Genomic DNA, 6,538 nt, shown 5'->3' on the forward strand with positions numbered 1-6,538 from the left:
TATCCCTGCAAAGTTTGGTGAAGATCTGAGTATGTAGTTTTTGACCTTATCTGGAACCTCCCATCTGAAAATTCGAAAATTCCTAAAAAATCCGTCCAAAATCTTGATGAACCCAATCTCTTGTTTTATACGTTTTTTCCACGTGTCTTGACATCCAATGTATCCCTGCAAAGTTTGGTGAAGATCTGAGTATGTAGTTTTTGACCTTATACGGAACCTCCTTTCTGAAAATTTGAAAATTCTTAAAAAATTCGTCCAAAATCTTGATATCTCTAATTTCTTGTTTTGTACGTTTTTTCCACGTGTCTTGACATCCAATGTATCCATGCAAAGTTTGGTGAAGATCTGAGTATGTCGTTTTTGACCTTATCTGGAACCTCCCATCTGAAAATTTGAAAATTCTTAAAAAATTTGTCGAAAATCTTGATGTCTCCAATCTCTTGTTTTGTACGTTTTTTCCACGTGTCTTGACATGCAAAGTATCCCTGCAACGTTTGGTGAAAATCTGAGTATGTAGTTTTTGACCTTATATGGAACCTCCTATCTGAAAATTTGAAAATTCTTAAAAAATTTGACCAAAATCTTGATATCCCCAATCCTATGTTTTGTATGTTTTTTCCACGTGTCTTGACATCCAATGTATCCCTGCAAAGTTTGGTGAAGATCTGAGTATGTAGTTTTAGACCTTATCTGGAACCTCCTATCTGAAAATTTGAAAATTTTTAAAAAATTCGTCCAAAATCTTGATGTCTCCAATCTCTTGTTTTGTACGTTTTTTCCACGTGTCTTGACCTCCAATGTATCCCTGCAATGTTTGGTGTAGATCTGAGTATGTAGTTTTTGACCTTATATGGAACCTCCTATCTGAAAATTTGAAAATTCTTAAAAAATTCGTCCAAAATCTTGATGTCTCCAATCTTTTGTTTTGTACGTTTTTTCCACGTGTCTTGACATCCAATGTATCCCTGCAAAGTTTGGTGAAGATCTGAGTATGTAGTTTTTGACCTTAAATGGAACCTCCTATCTGAAAATTTGAAAATTCTTAAAAAATTCGTCCAAAATCTTGATGTCTCCAATCTCTTGGTTTGTATGTTTTCCCCACGTGTCTTGACAATCCAATGTATCCCTGCAAAGTTTGGTGAAGATCTGAGTATGTAGTTTTTGACCTTATCTGGAACCTCCTATCTGAAAATTTGAAAATTCTTAAAAAATTCTTCCAAAATCTTGATGTCTCCAATCTCTTGTTTTGTACGTTTTTTCCACGTGTCTTGACATCCAATGTATAGCTGCATAGTTTGGTGAAGATCTGAGTATGCAGTTTTTGACCTTATATGGAACCTCCTATCTGAAAATTTGAAAATTCTTAAAAAATTCGACCAAAATCTTGATGTCCCCAATCCTATGTCTTGTATGTTTTTTTCACGTGTCTTGACATCCAATGTATCCCTGCAAAGTTTGGTGAAGATCTGAGTATGTCGTTTTTGACCTTATCTTGAACCTCCTATCTGAAAATTTGAAAATTCTTCAAAAATTCGTCCAAAATCTTGATGTCTCCAATCTCTTGTTTTGTACGTTTTTTCCACGTGTCTTGACATCCAATGTATCCCTGCAAAGTTTGGTGAAGATCTGAGTATGTAGTTTTTGACCTTATATGGAACCTCCTATCTGAAAATTTGAAAATTCTTAAAAAATTCGTTCAAAATCTTGATGTCTCCAATCTCTTGTTTTGTACGTTTTTTCCACGTGTCTTGACATCCAATGTATCCCTGCAAAGTTTGGTGAAGATCTGAGTATGTAGTTTTTGACCTTATACGGAACCTCCTTTCTGAAAATTTGAAAATTCTTAAAAAATTCGTCCAAAATCTTGATGTCTCCAATTTCTTGTTTTGTACGTTTTTCCCACGTGTCTTGACATCCAATGTATCCATGCAAAGTTTGGTGAAGATCTGAGTATGTCGTTTTTGACCTTATCTGGAACCTCCCATCTGAAAATTTGAATATTCTTAAAAAATTCGTCGAAAATCTTGATGTCTCCAATGTCTTGTTTTGTACGTTTTTTCCACCTGTCTTGACATGCAAAGTATCCCTGCAACGTTTGGTGAAGATCTGAGTATGTAGTTTTTGACCTTATCTGGAACCTCCTATCTGAAAATTTGAAAATTCTTCAAAAATTCGTCCAAAATCTTGATGTCTCCAATCTCTTGTTTTGTTCGTTTTTTCCACGTGTCTTGACATCCAATGGATCCCTGCAAAGTTTGGTGAAGATCTGAGTATGTAGTTTTTGACCTTATCTGGAACCTCCCATCTGAAAATTCGAAAATTCCTAAAAAATCCGTCCAAAATCTTGATGAACCCAATCTCTTGTTTTGTACGTTTTTTCCACGTGTCTTGACATCCAATGTATCCCTGCAAAGTTTGGTGAAGATCTGAGTATGTAGTTTTTGACCTTATACGGAACCTCCTTTCTGAAAATTTGAAAATTCTTAAAAAATTCGTCCAAAATCTTGATATCTCTAATTTCTTGTTTTGTACGTTTTTTCCACGTGTCTTGACATCCAATGTATCCCTGCAAAGTTTGGTGAAGATCTGAGTATGCAGTTTTTGACCTTATATGGAACCTCCTATCTGAAAATTTGAAAATTCTTAAAAAATTCGACCAAAATCTTGATGTCCCCAATCCTATGTCTTGTATGTTTTTTTCACGTGTCTTGACATCCAATGTATCCCTGCAAAGTTTGGTGAAGATCTGAGTATGTCGTTTTTGACCTTATCTGGAACCTCCTATCTGAAAATTTGAAAATTCTTAAAAAATTCGTCCAAAATCTTGATGTCTCCAATCTCTTGTTTTGTACGTTTTTTCCACGTGTCTTGACATCCAATGTATCCCTGCAAAGTTTGGTGAAGATCTGAGTATGTAGTTTTTGACCTTATATGGAACCTCCTATCTGAAAATTTGAAAATTCTTAAAAAATTCGACCAAAATCTTGATGTCCCCAATCCTATGTTTTGTATGTTTTTTCCACGTGTCTTGACATCCAATGTATCCATGCAAAGTTTGGTGAAGATCTGAGTATGTCGTTTTTGACCTTATCTGGAACCTCCCATCTGAAAATTTGAAAATTCTTAAAAAATTCGTCGAAAATCTTGATGTCTCCAATGTCTTGTTTTGTACGTTTTTTCCACGTGTCTTGACATGCAAAGTATCCCTGCAACGTTTGGTGAAGATCTGAGTATGTAGTTTTTGACCTTATCTGGAACCTCCTATCTGAAAATTTGAAAATTCTTAAAAAATTCGACCAAAATCTTGATGTCCCCAATTCTATGTTTTGTATGTTTTTTCCACGTGTCTTGACATCCAATGTATCCATGCAAAGTTTGGTGAAGATCTGAGTATGTCGTTTTTGACCTTATCTGGAACCTCCCATCTGAAAATTTGAAAATTCTTAAAAAATTCGTCCGAAATCTTGATGTCTCCAATCTCTTGTTTTGTACGTTTTTCCACGTGTCTTGACATCCAATGTATCCCTGCAATGTTTGGTGAAGATCTGAGTATGTAGTTTTTGACCTTATATGGAACCTCCTATCTGAAAATTTGAAAATTCTTAAAAAATTTGACCAAAATCTTGATGTCCCCAATCCTATGTTTTGTATGTTTTTTCCACGTGTCTTGACATCCAATGTATCCCTGCAAAGTTTGGTGAAGATCTGAGTATGTCGTTTTTGACCTTATCTGGAACATCCTTTCTGAAAATTTGAAAATTCTTAAAAAATTCTTCCAAAATCTTGATGTCTCCAATCTCTTGTTTTGTACGTTTTTTCCACGTGTCTTGACATCCAATGTATCCCTGCAAAGTTTGGTGAAGATCTGAGTATGTAGTTTTTGACCTTATATGGAACCTCCTATCTGAAAATTTGAAAATTCTTAAAAAATTCGTTCAAAATCTTGATGTCTCCAATCTCTTGTTTTGTACGTTTTTTCCACGTGTCTTGACATCCAATGTATCCCTGCTAAGTTTGGTGAAGATCTGAGTATGTAGTTTTTGACCTTATACGGAACCTCCTTTCTGAAAATTTGAAAATTCTTAAAAAATTCGTCCAAAATCTTGATGTCTCCAATTTCTTGTTTTGTACGTTTTTCCCACGTGTCTTGACATCCAATGTATCCATGCAAAGTTTGGTGAAGATCTGAGTATGTCGTTTTTGACCTTATCTGGAACCTCCCATCTGAAAATTTGAAAATTCTTAAAAAATTCGTCGAAAATCTTGATGTCTCCAATGTCTTGTTTTGTACGTTTTTTCCACGTGTCTTGACATGCAAAGTATCCCTGCAACGTTTGGTGAAGATCTGAGTATGTAGTTTTTGACCTTATCTGGAACCTCCTATCTGAAAATTTGAAAATTCTTCAAAAATTCGTCCAAAATCTTGATGTCTCCAATCTCTTGTTTTGTTCGTTCTTTCCACGTGTCTTGACATCCAATGTATCCCTGCAAAGTTTGGTGAAGATCTGAGTATGTAGTTTTTGACCTTATCTGGAACCTCCCATCTGAAAATTCGAAAATTCCTAAAAAATCCGTCCAAAATCTTGATGAACCCAATCTCTTGTTTTATACGTTTTTTCCACGTGTCTTGACATCCAATGTATCCCTGCAAAGTTTGGTGAAGATCTGAGTATGTAGTTTTTGACCTTATACGGAACTTCCTTTCTGAAAATTTGAAAATTCTTAAAAAATTCGTCCAAAATCTTGATATCTCTAATTTCTTGTTTTGTACGTTTTTTCCACGTGTCTTGACATCCAATGTATCCATGCAAAGTTTGGTGAAGATCTGAGTATGTCGTTTTTGACCTTATCTGGAACCTCCCATCTGAAAATTTGAAAATTCTTAAAAAATTTGTCGAAAATCTTGATGTCTCCAATCTCTTGTTTTGTACGTTTTTTCCACGTGTCTTGACATGCAAAGTATCCCTGCAACGTTTGGTGAAAATCTGAGTATGTAGTTTTTGACCTTATATGGAACCTCCTATCTGAAAATTTGAAAATTCTTAAAAAATTTGACCAAAATCTTGATATCCCCAATCCTATGTTTTGTATGTTTTTTCCACGTGTCTTGACATCCAATGTATCCCTGCAAAGTTTGGTGAAGATCTGAGTATGTAGTTTTAGACCTTATCTGGAACCTCCTATCTGAAAATTTGAAAATTTTTAAAAAATTCGTCCAAAATCTTGATGTCTCCAATCTCTTGTTTTGTACGTTTTTTCCACGTGTCTTGACCTCCAATGTATCCCTGCAATGTTTGGTGTAGATCTGAGTATGTAGTTTTTGACCTTATATGGAACCTCCTATCTGAAAATTTGAAAATTCTTAAAAAATTCGTCCAAAATCTTGATGTCTCCAATCTTTTGTTTTGTACGTTTTTTCCACGTGTCTTGACATCCAATGTATCCCTGCAAAGTTTGGTGAAGATCTGAGTATGTAGTTTTTGACCTTAAATGGAACCTCCTATCTGAAAATTTGAAAATTCTTAAAAAATTCGTCCAAAATCTTGATGTCTCCAATCTCTTGGTTTGTATGTTTTCCCCACGTGTCTTGACAATCCAATGTATCCCTGCAAAGTTTGGTGAAGATCTGAGTATGTAGTTTTTGACCTTATCTGGAACCTCCTATCTGAAAATTTGAAAATTCTTAAAAAATTCTTCCAAAATCTTGATGTCTCCAATCTCTTGTTTTGTACGTTTTTTCCACGTGTCTTGACATCCAATGTATACCTGCATAGTTTGGTGAAGATCTGAGTATGCAGTTTTTGACCTTATATGGAACCTCCTATCTGAAAATTTGAAAATTCTTAAAAAATTCGACCAAAATCTTGATGTCCCCAATCCTATGTCTTGTATGTTTTTTTCACGTGTCTTGACATCCAATGTATCCCTGCAAAGTTTGGTGAAGATCTGAGTATGTCGTTTTTGACCTTATCTTGAACCTCCTATCTGAAAATTTGAAAATTCTTCAAAAATTCGTCCAAAATCTTGATGTCTCCAATCTCTTGTTTTGTACGTTTTTTCCACGTGTCTTGACATCCAATGTATCCCTGCAAAGTTTGGTGAAGATCTGAGTATGTAGTTTTTGACCTTATATGGAACCTCCTATCTGAAAATTTGAAAATTCTTAAAAAATTCGTTCAAAATCTTGATGTCTCCAATCTCTTGTTTTGTACGTTTTTTCCACGTGTCTTGACATCCAATGTATCCCTGCAAAGTTTGGTGAAGATCTGAGTATGTAGTTTTTGACCTTATACGGAACCTCCTTTCTGAAAATTTGAAAATTCTTAAAAAATTCGTCCAAAATCTTGATGTCTCCAATTTCTTGTTTTGTACGTTTTTCCCACGTGTCTTGACATCCAATGTATCCATGCAAAGTTTGGTGAAGATCTGAGTATGTCGTTTTTGACCTTATCTGGAACCTCCCATCTGAAAATTTGAATATTCTTAAAAAATTCGTCGAAAATCTTGATGTCTCCAATGTCTTGTTTTGTACGTTTTT

This window comes from Lepisma saccharinum, unplaced genomic scaffold (genome assembly GCF_977018435.1).
Source record: "Lepisma saccharinum unplaced genomic scaffold, izLepSacc3.1 HAP1_SCAFFOLD_84, whole genome shotgun sequence".
Classification (NCBI taxonomy): Eukaryota; Metazoa; Arthropoda; class Insecta; order Zygentoma; family Lepismatidae; genus Lepisma; species Lepisma saccharinum.